Source organism: Cavia porcellus, unplaced genomic scaffold, assembly GCF_034190915.1.
Source record: "Cavia porcellus strain 051 isolate PalLab524CR breed Dunkin Hartley unplaced genomic scaffold, mCavPor4.1 scaffold_21, whole genome shotgun sequence".
Classification (NCBI taxonomy): domain Eukaryota; kingdom Metazoa; phylum Chordata; class Mammalia; order Rodentia; family Caviidae; genus Cavia; species Cavia porcellus.
Genome location: NW_026947504.1, coordinates 34,669,639 through 34,685,540, shown reverse-complemented (window position 1 = coordinate 34,685,540; position 15,902 = coordinate 34,669,639). Strand labels below are relative to the sequence as shown.

The 15,902-nt window shown below is 42.7% G+C and overlaps 1 non-coding gene across 1 annotated transcript; it reads left to right on the top strand.

The window, feature by feature from the left end:
• Nucleotides 1-11,835: 11,835 nt before the first annotated feature.
• LOC111753745 (small nucleolar RNA SNORA2/SNORA34 family) lies at nt 11,836-11,972 on the top strand. Its single transcript, XR_002788539.1, has one exon. It is a non-coding gene; the product is annotated as a small nucleolar RNA SNORA2/SNORA34 family (small nucleolar RNA).
• The last annotated feature ends 3,930 nt before the right edge of the window (nt 11,973-15,902 follow it).

The following is a 15,902-nucleotide window of genomic DNA, read 5'->3' as shown; positions in this document are numbered from 1 at the left end:
ATTGATTATGTGCATGAATGAGGGTGAGATACACATTTAACGAACACTAGTTTTCACTCTTATTTGACATTAAAAAGCCAATAAAAAGTAAAACAAAGCATCTGCCAGCATCAATAAATTAGAAAAAAAATACCCTAATCAGGAAAAGGATGCTCAAAACTAATGGTCTTCAGGGAAGGCAAATTGAAATAGGGTGTGATACCATGATCCGCCCATCAGAATGGCACAGCACTGAAGACAGGTGACACTGTGCTGCTGAGGTGTGAATGGATCCATGGTGCCACCTTGAATCTCTCGATGACAGCACCAAGCCAAGCATGAACCCTGTGGCCCAGGGACCCCACTCTTGAGCTCGTACTCGCTAGAGATGCACACAGTTCATTGAAGGACGAGTACTAGATCATTCAGAGCAGCACTATGTATGGTGACCCCAGGCTGGAACCTCCACAGGCATCATGGTGCTTGCAGGTGGGGATCACCCTGTGGCGATGAGGGAGGTGCATGGGCTCAGCCAAGTGAAAACATGTGTGCGAGCCTTGCAAGGACCACGCAGAGTGAAAGATACAAGCTGGCTCTGTGTATAGGCTGAAAACCAGGCGGAGGTGTTTCATACTGTTCAGAAGCAGGGCTGCCGTTCCACTAGCAGAGGCATGGGTGGTGGCTGAAAAGAAGCAGGTGAGGGCTTCTGGGCTGCTGGGCATGTTCTCTGTTTTTGTTTTGATTTGGTTGCTGGTTCTCTGAGTGACCCCTCAGAAGGCTGATGCATTGCGTGGTTCTCCGTGCGCGTTAAACCCGAATAAAACGCTTAGGCCATGGGTTCTGAGCCACCCCTCAGCCTGGTGTAGTCCTTGGCACACAGTTCCATCCAGGCCCTGAAAACAAAAGCCTCTCCCTCTCATTCTGCAGCAGACTCATCCTAGGCGCAGTGCGGGGCTGAGAGCTCTCAGGGCCCTGGCTTCGGGGGTGGGTTTCTTCCCTGCTGATCCCTGATGACCAAGCTGCAGGCAGTGCTACTCACTGAGTCCCTGCAGACAGGAGGAAGAAGGGCGGGAAGGAGAAGAGGTGGAGACCCCGATGAGTACAGATCCTCCCGTGAGTAGCCTCTGGATTGGGCCTGTCCAAGGCAGAGGCATTCGGGTGACCAACTACCAGACGTCTGTGAGCCAGGGTGCTGTGCAGAGAGCTCACCACGGCTGCGCCCCTCTCTACGTGCCCAGCTGCCAGGACACTCCCTGACCCTCCCAAGCTGAGGAAAGGTCAGCTTTGCAAACAGACGTAGGTGTGGTGGCTGGAGGAGCACAGGAAAGGAGGGTGTGGATGAGGGAGGTCCAGGGTCCTTTCCAGAATATGCATAAAGATGCAGACAGCCGCCTGTGCTTGCCTTTGCTGACATGCAGGAGCGGTGGTGGGAGTGGGGAAAACCAGCCTGAATTCGGCATTTCAGCTGCTGCAGCAGCACACTGCCTGCCAGGAGCTTTGGTTCCCACAGGCCTCGCCTCTGACATGCACTTGATTGCACCTGTCTTAAAACCATATCCATACTCTTGCATCCTAGGAGACTCAGGTATCAAGAGTGTCAAGAAAGTCTGATGTGAAGACCAGAAATGGTGACCCCACAGCCAGAGATCCCAAGGTAGTGGGACCGCACCCACCATCTAGAGACTGAAACGCCCCCATTCCCAACTTGATTGTGTTAGGACTTGTCCTCTCCCTGCTGTTTCCTGTGCCCGTGCCCCCTTGGAGAGGGCGGTGGCTGCAGGGGACAATGACAGTCATAACTTGCTGCAGGCAGAGGCTTGGACAATGAGAGCTGTTCCTTAGGGGACGCTGGGCCGGGGAAAGATGTGATTGCACTGGGATGGCAAGAGAGATGTTACTCAGGAACAGCTCTGGGTAACCATGAATTGTCACTCGAAGTGAGAGTCACAGACCCTCAGAAGTAGCATGGGTCTCAGAATGTGATCCCTGAACTGGTGGTTTCAGTATTACCTGAGGACTTCTTAGAAATGCGGGTTCACAGGGTGTAGTACAGTCCTGCTGAACCCAGAAACTGTGAGCGGGGTCCAGCAATTTATGATTAAACAGATCTCCAGAGCCAGGCTGTGGCTCAGAGGCAGAGGCCTGGGTTCCATCCCCAGCAGCACAAAAAAATGCAAATAAATAAATTCTCCAGGGAATGTCGATAAATGCCAAAGTGTGAGAGCCTTTAAGGAAGAGCAGTGTGTGTGTGTGTGTGTGTGTGTGTGTGTGTGTGTGTACTGGGGATGGATCCTGGTCTTACATATGCCAGGCAAGCACTCTACTATGAGGTTACAGCTTCAGTCTAGTAACCAACTCTTTTTTGTCCTTAACATTTTCTGCCCTGAGTGAAGAGATCAAGACCATGGCATGGAATGAAGCCTAAACATTCACAGTGTTTCCTGGGGTCTTTGCCGTGGCCTAGTCTAAGAACACCTTTGTGATCCCATTGCATCATGCTGCATTAGGTTTGTAATCCTGACTCTACCTCATCTTCACTGTGGGAACCTGGACAAGTTACTTAACCTCTCTGACTCAGTTTCCTATCTGTAAAATGGGTCTCCTGTTAGGGCATGTATAACCAGGCAGGTCCTGGTTGTAGACACAGTAAGTACTCCATAGAGGAATCAGTGAGTTTCTGGCCGTGCAGTTCACCTAAACTCAATGTTCTTATCCTGTGACTCGACACTGTAGAAAGGACAGGCAGATGCTGGATATCTTAGAAACAAGACAGTGAGGCTTTGGGGGCTCGTGCATTGCTCCCGCCCTGTCTGCTGGGGTGCCTCTGCAGCAGAAGGAGTAGGGGAGCATAGGTGGCCCCCTGCCCTGCTGGGTCCATGGTCTCAGTCTCCCTCGCTGAAGGAATAAACACACCTGGCCACAGGCCTGCAAACAGAGCCCCCTCCGCCCTTTCCCCTGCAGTGACCTGACCAGGGAATGATTTATGATCAGTCAGTTTTCATGTATAAAACTGACAGCGTTCCAGCTGATACTGTTGATAGATGTGAAAGTCATCGGCTGTAGGATAAAAGCCTCTGGCCCTGTGACGACATCTGGCCTCCTGGTGTAGACGTTACCAAGTCTCCCTTCAGCCTTCAGAGTGACGACCGCTTTTAGGCAAAAAAACAGACACGGAAGGTCCCCAGAGAAATGACAATGACATTAGGGTTAAACTCAACCAGTGGAGCCCTGGGCGGGGTGGGTTCCGGGTGGAAATGTTTGTAATCACGCCTGTGAAATCTCTGCAGTACGATCTTCAGGCAGCACTTAGAAAGGGAAGTCACTTAGATAACGGAAGACAGATGTTTGGACAGGGGTGCAGGCTGCGCTGGCAAAAAGGGCATTGTGATTTCCTCACCCAACACTCTCAGTGACGGTGGCGGTGGCAGGGACACAGAGGAGACAGGCACCCCTTTTATCTCGATTTCAAAGTTCCTGACATGAGTCAGTCTTTCCCAGTACTCGATAGAAGCTGATAGTTTCCATTGCTCTGGAGGGAGCCTGGCGTGCACATTGGACAGTGCTGCTGCAGGTCACGGAGTGACTAACCGCCTATCCACCTGTCCTTGAGCATGAGCCTGTGACTTGGGGTGACGGCGGGGTGGGGGGTGTCCAAGGGAGGACGCAGGGGCTGCGGGCTGGGTGCAGCGAAACCCGGGGAAGGCCCCAAACCACCCTTCAAGTCTGTTTTTTTTTTTTTTTTAAGAGGAAAAAGAGAAAAACACAAAACAAAACAAAGCGGTGTAAGGGTACACGTAATACAGAACTACAAAAAAAAAAAAAAAACATAACAGTAAGAAATCACCTGTTAATAGATTACATATTATCATCTTGAAAATAGTTGCTCAAATCACAGTATCAAAGAATACAAAGTGGACATTCAAACAGGGAGACTGCAAACAGCTGTGTTTAATGATCCAAAAACATTAATATAGTCAGCTATTTAACACCCCTAAACACACTTGCTGTTATATCCGTTAGAGCTCTTTTTTTTCCCCTCTCTTTTTTACAACAAAATTTACACATTTTGGATTTTATTACTCCTTAGTTCTTATTACTTTTTTTGGGGGGGAGAGAATACAGTCAAATATGGCAAAACAAAGCTGTCAGTCAAAACCAAGGATAGACATAGCACATGGTGTAGAACAGAGTACAAGGTTATCAACAATGGTTATCAACGTTGTCTCTTGTTTCCTTAAAAAGAATTGTCTATCTCATTAGATATTATAAAGTTGGACAAAACAGTAGAGAACAAGACCAATAAAACTTAGGCATTGTAAACATTACAGGACTTCCAAAGGAGACAATAGTCAAACCAGAATCAGCATCTTAGTGAATCTTATTGCCTTCAAAGTAGTTGCCTATGTCTTCAAACTTGATACTATCATACAGAATGGAACAGAGTCTAATCAGTCAAAACAAGATCGTGGGAGTATTACAGGACTTCAAAACAAGTTAATAGGAAATCAAAAAGAGTTACTATTATATATCCTGATTTTTAAAATTTTTCCCCTTAATTAAAACAAACATAAGAAATAACTAAATAATTTTTTTAAAGAATAAGGGAGAGATTGAGATAAAACAGGACATAACAATATAACAATAGAGGTCAAAGCATGACTGTTTCAGCAACTTAGTACTTCACCACCAAATAACCCGACTTAATAGTAGTTACCATAGTGTCTGTCTTTTTCCTTAAAATATTTGAATAAAACTTCATATACTATAGCTTCAAATATTTCCATATCAAGAAGCCCAGAATAAAGCCTTTCTAACTAATGAGTGAAAACTTTATAAGGCTTCAAGGCCACATAATGGGGAATCATGATTACCACATATTTTTATATAGTTGAATCATTACTTACATTAGGGAAACTATTCAGTATTCACACATGCGAGATTGATTTATTTCACTTATGAGTATGGTCTCAAGCTGCGCCCATTTATTGATAAATATCTCAATGTGATCCTTCTTTATAGCTGAATAATACTCCACTGTATAGAAATACCACAACTTTTTTATCCATTCCTCAGTTGATGGACACTTGGGTTGTTTCCAAGATCTGGCGATTACAAATTGTGCTGCTATAAACACAATAGCTACTGAAATTGACAAGCAACTCCAGGAAGCTTTAAAGAACTTCAAGTCTGTTTGAAAGTCAGCTTTCTCTTCAAACGAGTTTCTCCTCCCCTCCCCTCTCCTCTCCCCTTCCTTTTCCTTTGTTACCCTTCCCCCCTCCTCCCCTTTTCTCCTCTCTGTTCTTCCCCCTCCTCTGCCCCCCCCTTTTCCTCCTCCTCCTCCTTCCTCACTCGGTCTCCCTTTTCTTCTTTCTTTTTTTATAGTACTGGTGCTCTAACCCAGAGCCTTATGCATGCTGGGCAAGTGCTTTTCCACTGAGCTATTTTCCAGCATCTCAAACTGATTTCACTCCAAAAAAGTGCCTGGTGAAACAGGAATCAAAGAGGATTCTGGAGACAGGGAGAGATGGAAGATCAGGGAGAAGAAGGAGAAATAAAAAGGATTAACATGTGATGTGTACATGGACCAGTTCCCCAAGGTGAATGTAATTCTTAGGTATTCCAAACATATATTAATCCTTAAAGAAACTGAGCAGCTGGGTGAGGTGGCATATGCCTGTAATCCCAGCACTTGGGAGGCTGAGGCAGGAGGATTGCTGCAAATTCAAGATGAGCCTGGGCTCCAAAGTGAGTCCAATGCCAGCCTGAACTGCATAGGGAGAGCCTGTCTCCAAAAAGACAAAAAAAAAAAAAGACCCCGTATCACAGTGAAGGACCCACAAATGAGGAGCCCTGAGGAGAAACATGGAGTGAGGGTGCGGAGTCCCCACAGAGCTCACCCTGGCCACCCTGGCCACCGCCAGCACACAGTGTCCTGCACTGCTCCAGTCACCCCACTCTCCCCTCTCCAAGCAGGTCTCATCCTTATGGGAGCCTTTGCACCTTCCAGGTGCTGGTGTAAAAGAACCACCTGGAAAAACACACAGGCCTCTGACAGCTTAGCCAGTGATGGCGAACCCCTTACAGGTCCCAGCTGCACCCCAAAACCCACTTATTTCTCCCAAAATGCCAGCACGGCGATTAAACCTGAGTACTGAGGTTTTCATTTAGAAAAAACAACTCATACATTAACATTTTTGTCTTGAAAGAAAAGCTCAGTAACACAGTTTTCAATGATGCAAACAGCTTTTTACTAAAAGGTGAAGTTTGCGTGTTGTGTGCTTTTGCACAGCTAATGTGATCTTGGCTGTTGCCACGCATGGTGATAATTTGTCAAACCTTAGCTCATCTTTCTTAGCTTGAGAGCGACACATGCAGTGCTCAGATCACCTGATAATGTGTTTCTTGTATCAGTTTCGATGTACAGTGGATGGCTGACTTATGAACTCAATCCATTCCCAGAGCTGGGCATAACTCAAGTCGTCAGTGGAGGGTTCAGGCTCCTGGGCACAGCCTTCCAAGCCTCGCCTGTGTACAGGCAGATCTCAGTGTCCTTAGAGAAACATCACCCCACACAGGAAAGGATGCTGTTATGTTCCTTCCAGAGCTCTTTAAGGGTTAAATCTGAATCCTAGACCATCTGGAAGCACAAGCAGAGGACATTCGGATCATAGCTCAAGACTTTGGTCCTACATTAAAACTCAAATTCTAATCGTAACCCAAGTTGATGGTACATCAGGCCACTCACAGCTCAAGGGTCCATTGTAAAGAAAAGCTGAAAACGGCTGCTCAAAGCTTACTAAGCTGATCCAGCAAAGTAAGAAAAGCAATCTCAAGGGCTATCACTGACTTCAAATTGTTTGGCAGAAAACTCAACACTTAAAGAATTTCATTTTAGAGCCACCAACTGTTTTGTGCTTTGTTATTCCTTTACACCATCTTGTCTATCTTCTGAAGCATGAATCATGGAGTTTTCTCGAATTCCAACAGTTCCCTGTACAGATTTCTGAAATCTAATCAATGTAAGCAGGAACGCTCTGGTTCTACAAATTGGGCTTGAATCTGGAGAAGAAAGAAAACACAGGATTTTCTGCACCTTCTGAAACTGTCAAAATCTGTTACTAACATTCTTTGCAGCTGGGACAATGCTAGAAAATTCCTTGTAGATTTCCGGATGGTTTGTAGGATTGTCTGCAAATGCTGTAGACTTTTTAGATGTGGATATATTTCAGCTGCCCACTTTCAAGGTCTCTTTCAAAGACCTACAATTTCCTCCCAAATGTTATGATATCACCAAATACCCTTTCTGATGGTTTCCCTACACCTTGTGGGGTTTTTGTTCAGTTCATTGAAATGTAGGGTGAAAGCTGTAAAAAACTTGAAGTTGTTAAGCCAGGCCATGTCACTATGTCACTGAGTTGTAAATATTCCTGCCCCTTGCATTCATAAACAGCCTAATTTCATCCAATCAGGGTACAAATCTCTCCAAAACTCATCTGCTGCGCAGTCTCCAGACATTACTGTACATAAGTAAAGCATTACACAGAGCCTGAACCTCAAGACGTGCTCGAAACCATCAAATATTAACAGCAGGAGAGCTACAACGTAATTTGCTATTCTTGTGACATCTTTGAGGATACTGACTAATTTTTTGCTGCTTTCCCTGGACAAAGGAACAGAATGACTGGATGTTTCACTGCTTTAACAAAGAACTGTAGAGACCAGATTTTGCCCACCACGAAAGTCATTACTAGTCATTGAAACCACTTTTTCTGATCTCATGTCTGAGACAGAGAAGCCTCCACCACAGCACTGCAGACTTCTATCCCTGTGTTCCTCCAGGCAAAGACACCCATTTCACCTGCTCTTCTTTCATGATGTCACCAAAAGCACAATGCAAAGTTACTGCTAGCCCTGGGGGATTATTCACATCCATGATTTCATCCAGATACATGCAGCTCCAGGCTGCCTTCTGTAAGCAGTGGTGAGCTGCTGGCTAACATCACCTGCCACGTGTAGGGCTCGATCTTTAATGGTGTTTCTGCTAAGTGGCATCTCAGAGATGTGTCGCATCATTTTACCGTTCTTTGGGAAATCATGAAAAGGGCGCTCCCAGACAACATGGCCCTGTTCCCATCAGAGTGGGCCTTATGTGTGCGATGAGATTTGAAAGCTTGCAGGTGATTTGTTTTAGAAAGACAGTTGCAAAACCTAAGATATGGAAAACAATATTTGCTCAATTTCCCTTCAATAAACTCTTTCCTTTCAGTTTCCCAAAGTCCAGCAATACTTTTGAGGTTGATGCCAGTGTTGCTGGATGCTTGACCTGTGACACAAAATACTTTCACTGTACAGGATATGTACGGCTTTCTCGTTGTGCCTGTCAATTCCAGTGACTCTGCCCAGCCCTCTAAGAACGACCGTCCACCGACTGTTTTTCATTTTGCTTTTTTCACGGTAGTAATTTTTTGATGTTTAAGATTTGGCGTTTAGGGCCAGAATTTTGTTCAGTGGCTCAAGCACTTACCTGGTAAGTTTGAGGTCATGAGTTTGATCCCTGGCACAAAAAAAAAAAAAAAAAAAAAAAAAAAAAAAAAAAAGACTTGCAGTTTACAAAAACACAAAAATTTTTTAAAAAAGAAGCACCCAATACAAGTTTCTCCCTATACCAAAAATAGGTAACACTAAAGAATTGGATATTCCCTGAATCGACAATATACAACGTGAATCTCAGCTGGGGTCCCTGTTGAATTTGCTGACCAGTGGAGCAAAGAGAGGCAGTGTTTCACGGTCCACCTGCTTTTTGGCTGCTCTAAAAAGGTACCTGAGAGCATTTACTACCTTGTGTGTGTGATGTGGATCTGCTAAAATTCACAGCTGGCCAAGATCTATCTATCTATCTATCTATCTATCTATCTATCTATCATCTATCTATCTATCTATCTATCTATCTATAGTTTTGCTCTCATTTTCATAAATAACTAAATATGATGCTACAGATTCAAATATGCCAGGGCACAGCACAACATTAAAAGACTCTCAGTCTCTTAAGTAGAGTATCTCCTGGCTAAATCTTAGATAATAAATTTCAATTTTTCATAAGAAAATTCAAAGTGAAAATCTCTCTTAATAAAAATGGATGTATCAAAACTGACAGTCAGGGGAAGCAAATCAGACGTATTGTTGGCAGGGCACTGTCCAGCCTTGCAAAAGCTGAAGGACGGGTGGCTAGTGAGTCACAGCTCACGACATCACTGCCTGGTGCCAATACTCCTTTCTGAACATGCACTCGGCCCCTGGTTGTGCTGTTCCCTGATGCTCAGCTGCTGGGCAACTTGGCTGTGTGTGTCCACTGCAGTGTGGGAGCCATAGGTCGCCCACCACTGACCTAGCTGTGGTTTCTACAGTGTCTAGAAGCAGGGAAAGAACTTACTGGAAATTAAAAAGAAACTTAAAAAATGTTAGTCTCATCTTAATCCTCCCAGACTAAAGGACTAGTATCTAGAACATATAAAGAACTGAAAAATCAGACTCCCCAAATTTAAAGACCCAATCCAAAAATGGGCATCTGAGAAGAGTATACACTTCTCAGAGGGAGAAATAGAAACAGCAAATAAATACATAAAAAAGTTCAGCATCACTAATCATCGGAGAGGTGCACATTAAAACAACACTGAGATTCCATCTCATCCCAGAAAGAATGTCAAGAAATCATCCAATAGCAAATGCTGATGGGACTGATGGGGAAAAAAGCAACCTTCTCCACTGTTGGTGGGAGTGCAGACTGGTACAACCACTGTGGAAATCAGTGTGGAGATTCCTTTAAAAGTTACGATTGATGGGGCTGGAGATTTAACTCAGCAGCATAAGCGCCTGCCTTGTAAAGCAGGCAGTCGTGAGTTCGATCCCCAGTACCAATAAAAAGGGGGAAAAAAAGTTAGGATTGATGATACCATTTGACCCAGATATTCTCCTACTGGATATCTTCCTAGAAGAATTAAAATCATCATACCACCGCATAATGTGAGCCCATGTTTATAACAGCACATGTAATAGTCAAATTACTACTCATGTAATAGCCAAATCTTGAAAGCAATCAAAGTGCCTGTCAACTGAGGAATGGATAAAAAGGATGTGGTTTATTTTCATACAGTGGAGTACTACTCAGCCATAAAGAAAGATAAACTTGAGACATTTCTAGGTAAATTAGGATACCCTGAGATCACTCTTAAGTGAAATAAATCAGACACATGTGTAAATATCAGATAATTTCTCAGGTGTGAGATGCAAAAGATGTAAATAAGGACCAAAGTATATGAAAGATATCATGAAACAGGAAGAAATTGTTCAAAAGAAAGGGAACTAGGCAAGAGGGAGGAGGAAAGGAAAAGAAAAAATAGATTCCATACTCTTAGGTGAAATAAATTGCACACACATGTTTAAATATCATATTATTTCTCTGGTGATGGAAAATGAAGTTTAAATAAGGACCAAAATGTATAACAGATATTAGGAAATAAGAAGAAAATGTTCAAATGGGAAGAGGAATAAGGGATGGAGAGAGAAAGGAAGGGAAAATTAAAAAGAGAACAGAAGAAAATGGAAACAAAGTTTTTATAAATAAGGAAGGGAAAAGGGGTTGAAGGGAGAAGAGGGAATTGGGGAAAAAAAGAATGAAAAATATTAAATACAGGTACAAACTTCCGTTAGTGAATGTGATAATTATGCATGTCTAAAATGCACCAATGAAATTAATCAAAATATAATCCTAGTAGGCACAGTGCTTCCCAAAGCTAAGTCTGAGTTTTCTAATACACTGAAGAAGTGAGAAATGCTATGGTAAAAGAAGGTTTAGGGTGGGTATACAGTTATATGCCACAAAAGTACATTTGGGTCAAGGGCCCAGAGAATTATACTGTCTGTGCCAACCCTTGCTGTCTTGGGTTATGTAATAAGCACACTCTGATGTCCCCAAAATTATGAAATGGAGCGATTCCAACTCACAGACTATTACTGTGCTTAAGTGATGCCCAGCTATTTATTTGGCACTCCCCAGCCAGTCTCATCTGCTCTTTCTGTACCACACAGGCCATAAAGCTGACAACCTTATTTCCCACGCTCCCTTCCAACTGAACAGTGCAGGTTCTATCCCACAGGACTTGGAAGACAGAAGAGGGACAGAAGTTCCTGTCGACTGCTTCTGGCTGCTTCCTGCAGAAGGCTGAGGCCTCTAACATGCTGGTATCAAGGGAACTGGCAGGAATTGCAGTTGTACCTTCTTGAACCCAAGATCCCAGTTATGATGTTCATTCTAGAACTGAGTGAACCAAGGGATTCCTGGGTGGGCTGGAGGAGCAGGCTCTAGGGTGGGCTTCTGAGACCAAGTCCCAGACACTCACCCCCTCATTTCTTCTGGGAAGCTGCTCCCTCTGCCATGGTCAGAGCAGGAGCAGCAATCAGGGTTGCTGAGTTTGCAGCTTCAGCCCAAGGATGGAAAAGCTGCTACCAAAATCCATGGAGATAGTGGTCAGACCCACATCCCTGCTGAAGAGCTCGTACCACAGTTCTAGCATGCTGCCATACTGTGGAAACACTGCATGGAAAATCTTCATACGATTCTCTGTGTGTGCATTTATGTGAATGTATTGCAGATATTGAACTACTAGTCAAAGGTATATACACTTTAGTAGAGATTGCTAAGGTGCTCTCCAGAAATATTTTAAGTCATGTTGCTTTCAATATTTTGTCTCACCTTTACTAACACTGCACAGCCCAGGCAGTAAGTTTTTAAATAGCTACCAATGATAAAGTAAAAACTAGCATGGGCTGACTACTGTAGATCAAAACAAAACAAAAACACTGGCCCTAAATCAAGGCCAGCAGCTGTCTGACCCTGTTTTTTTCTAGCAGGAACCTAAAGAGATGTCTTTCTATAGTCTGATGGCCATTTCAGAACTTGGGCAGTGAAATAGTCAATTCATTAGAAAGAAACAGCTTCAAGCAATCTCTCACCCACCCTGGTGAGAGGCTGTGAGTGTGGCAGGCTGTGGTGGCCCAGGATGGGAGCCACTGGCATTTATTGGGACCCGCGCCATGCCAGGACCTGAAGTGATGGGAAAGCAAACAATCTTGCCCCTGCTTGTTTTGTTTTGTTGAACTTCAATATACATGAAAGTATGGACAGCTATTTTAAAGAGAATGAGAGACTCTACGACAGCCATTGGTAACTTCCCTATTGTCTGGTTTTGAAGACCTAAAACGCTTTCCTCATTCTGTTCGCATCAGTTTTGTACTATGTTGTTTTGCATGAAATCTCTGTATATGACGACATGCACAACTGTTTGGAAGAAAACAAGAGACAATATGATAGATAGTGAAGATCTCAGGTCATCTAGCTTTGAAATCTATATCTCTTACATTGCTTTCTTATGTCCTATTTTGTTCTGTCTTGTTGTGTTTAATTTTACCCCCTTTAAAATAAAAATTAAAAACAAAAACAAGAAACAGAAGCTCAACCAATCATGACACACAGACCTTTTGTTGGAAAGATGGATAAGAGGGTTCCATTGCATATGAGCTCTTGGTAGCAACCTTTTTAATGTTTGGAAATATGAAAAGTGAAGAATGACAGTGCATTTTTTAAGCTTATGTTTCTCAGAGTACTTATGTTAGGAAACTTCTCTACATTGTTTTGTTTTTAATTTAGGGAATGCTGGAGATGGAACACAGGGCCTCATGCATGCCAGGCAAGTGCTACCACTGAGCTCTACACCCACCTGCTATGTCATTTGTAAATCTCTCTTCTAAATCTTGATGCAACAGGATATACATACTACTCCTGACTTAAGGTCATTGGAAGTGTATTAAGAAATTATTATGAGTCAAACTTCTTCTATGTTCTGAAGATAAAATATTACACAGTTTCCACTTGGGAAATTCAGGGCAATGCAGGAAGAGAAGTGCATGTGAACATACACATGCATACACACACACATACACACACACACACAGAGTCTCAGATAATTTCAAATCTAGAAGCATCAGAATGAAAGGATTCCTTTGCATTTATTTAAAACGTGTTATATGAGCTATTTAGTGGTTTATTTGGGTCCAGGATGAGATGAAATCATTTAATGCACTAATACATGTTAATACATATGTAGGAGAAAATAGAGTAAATGTAGAGTTATCAAGGAAAAAAACCCAATTTGTAAATGGTATAATTTAGCTAGACGTGGTGTAACATGCAATGGCAAACAGAAACATTGAAACAACATCTGAATAATTATAAAGGAAATGGAAGATATTAGATGAAAACATCTTGAGTGAAAAATATCTTTTTGCTGATTTTCAATTTTTAAAAGCCTTTGGAGAGTAATTATACAGTTAGTACTTCACAATTTAAGAAAGGTGTCATGGTTAGTTTTCTCTCATTGCAGACAAAATACTCAATGCCCAAAATCAGGGAAGGAAAAGGTTTGTTTCACTCATAGTTTGTGGGGACTTCAGCTCACACTTGGCTGGCTCCAAGGCAGGGTGGCATACGACAGCAGGCAACCATTGCTGGCCACAGAAGACAGCAAAAAGTAACAAAAGCAAAGCAGAAGGACAGCACTGAGAGGGCTCTTTCTGTCCCTTATATTGTATGTAGTCACCTATCCTAGGGTGGGTGGAGTACTCACACCCATCATCACAGCATTGGATGATGAATTAATCACAAATTCTAGGAGCCTGCCCCTATGGTTGCATGAGGCTTTGGGGGAACATCTAGACACAAACTATAACAGGAGGAAAAGTTTGTTTTGGGTCATAGTTTCAGAGGTTTTGCAATGGCTATCAGAAAGACCAAAACAACACTCAGGATTTTGAGGCAGATTTATTTATGTTAATGGGCACTGATTAGGATCATTATATCATATATATCAGACGCTGATCTCTGTTGGTGTAGGGCTTATTATGGGATAAGCAAGCAGGAAGTACAGAGGCAGAATGGCTTGTCAACTGGGGATTGGTTCTTACAGTATGCATCACAGTGACCAACCAACTGGAAATAGGACAGGATCTGTTACCCGGGCATCTAGCAAACTGAAGTATACTGGCTGGGATGGGAGGGGGGATTGTTTGCTACAGTTTCAGTCCACAGCTGGTTGCAGAGACATCAAGGTAGAAGGGCATGGCAGGGGGAAGTTGTTACTTCATGGATACAGGAACAAGACAGAGAGAGACAGAGACAGAGACAGAGACGGAGATGGAGAGATAGAGATAGATGGAGACAGAAAAGGAAGGGTGTTGCTGTGAGGCTGGGTAGAAGTGGGTGGTCTGGCCCAGGTATTACTAGGGTTGCAGAAAACTAACAAAGTCTGTGGTGTTGCATTGAACGTGAAGGAGAGGTCCCCAGGTTTCTGGCTTTTCCTTGGAGAGTGGGTAGTTACATCAGCTGGAAAAGCTAACGATGGAACTGGGCTTAGTGGGCGATAATAAGAGTGGTTTTGGAGATACTGAGTTTAAGATGAGTCTGGACATTTAAGGGATGTTATGTAGAGAGGAACAGGTCTGCTGTGGCCACTGAAGGACCACGGGGTTTCTTTCTTTAGGTCTACTTAACATCACATATTTGGAGCTCTGAAGAGCACTGTGGGCAAGAGTTATGAATTGGAATGCTGTCTGCAATAAGATAATAACTGAATACATGAATAGCCTGAGATCAGGCGTGGAGATGCTATGACAAATAGTTAGAGCCTGCAGGCTCAAGAACTCCAAAAGTTCATGGCTCAGCAAAACTCAGGGGCAGATCATGAAATTTTAAAAAGTCTTGAAAATACTCTGAGTACCACTAATCAAGCTCAGAAATTAACACAATATTTTTATTATTTTCCTTAAGCTTTAATAATATTTCCCTATAATTTTAGCTGCATAATCTTTAGTTATTTATTTTTTGTGGTACTGAAAATGAAACTCAGGACCTTTACAATGAGTTACATCCCCATCCATTTTTAAATTTTTATATTAAAACAGAATCTTGCTAAGTTTCGCAGGCTGGGCTTGAACTTGGAATCCTCTTGCCTCAGCTTCCCAGAGATCTGGAGATATAGGTGCTTGCTCATGCTTAACTGCATTTTTATTTTATCAAACTTATTGAAGAACAGCTAATGTCAAATAAAATGCATCCACTAAAAGCAAGCAATTGGAAGGGAATCAGGAAACATCTGCATACTCCAGCATGGTCACAAGGCAAATGGAAAGCTTCCCTCACCCCTCCAAGTTTCCCGGGCTCCATTGCTGTTTATCTCTCTTCCTGTTTGTGGTTTCTGATTTGAAGCGTTATATAAAGGAAATAGTACATTGTGTACTCTTTTTATATTTCTCTCACTCTGCATAATAATTGTGAGATTTATCTACAATGCCATGTGTGTCCCTAAGTTCTCTTTCATTGTTCTTTAGTATTCCCTTGTGTGGATATACCACAGTTTATGTTCTCACCTGTGGACAGACATTTGGATATTTCCCAGTTTTTTGTTTTTTTTTGTTTTGTTTTTTTTTTTGCTAGTCTACGGACTTTTTTTTGTCATGAATGAGTATTGAATTTTCTCATGTGCTTTGTTTTGCAGCTATTGAAATGAATGTGGTACTTTTCTGTTTTATTAGCATGGTAGATTATAGTGATCATTTTTCCAAATCTGAATTACTAGAAGAAACCATACATCATCATGGTACATTTTATGTAATTATTATTGTTATTTTATCCCTGCTATGGATACATAGATAGCTGGATTCAGCTTTTCTATGTATTATTGGTCACTTCCCATTCTCTTGCACAGTCCCTGGAAAGCACTAATCTACTTTCTATCTCTAAGAATTTCTTGTTCTGGACATTGTAATCAGTGGAACTTAAATGTGTGTCTGACGCATTTTTACTTAGCATAAGG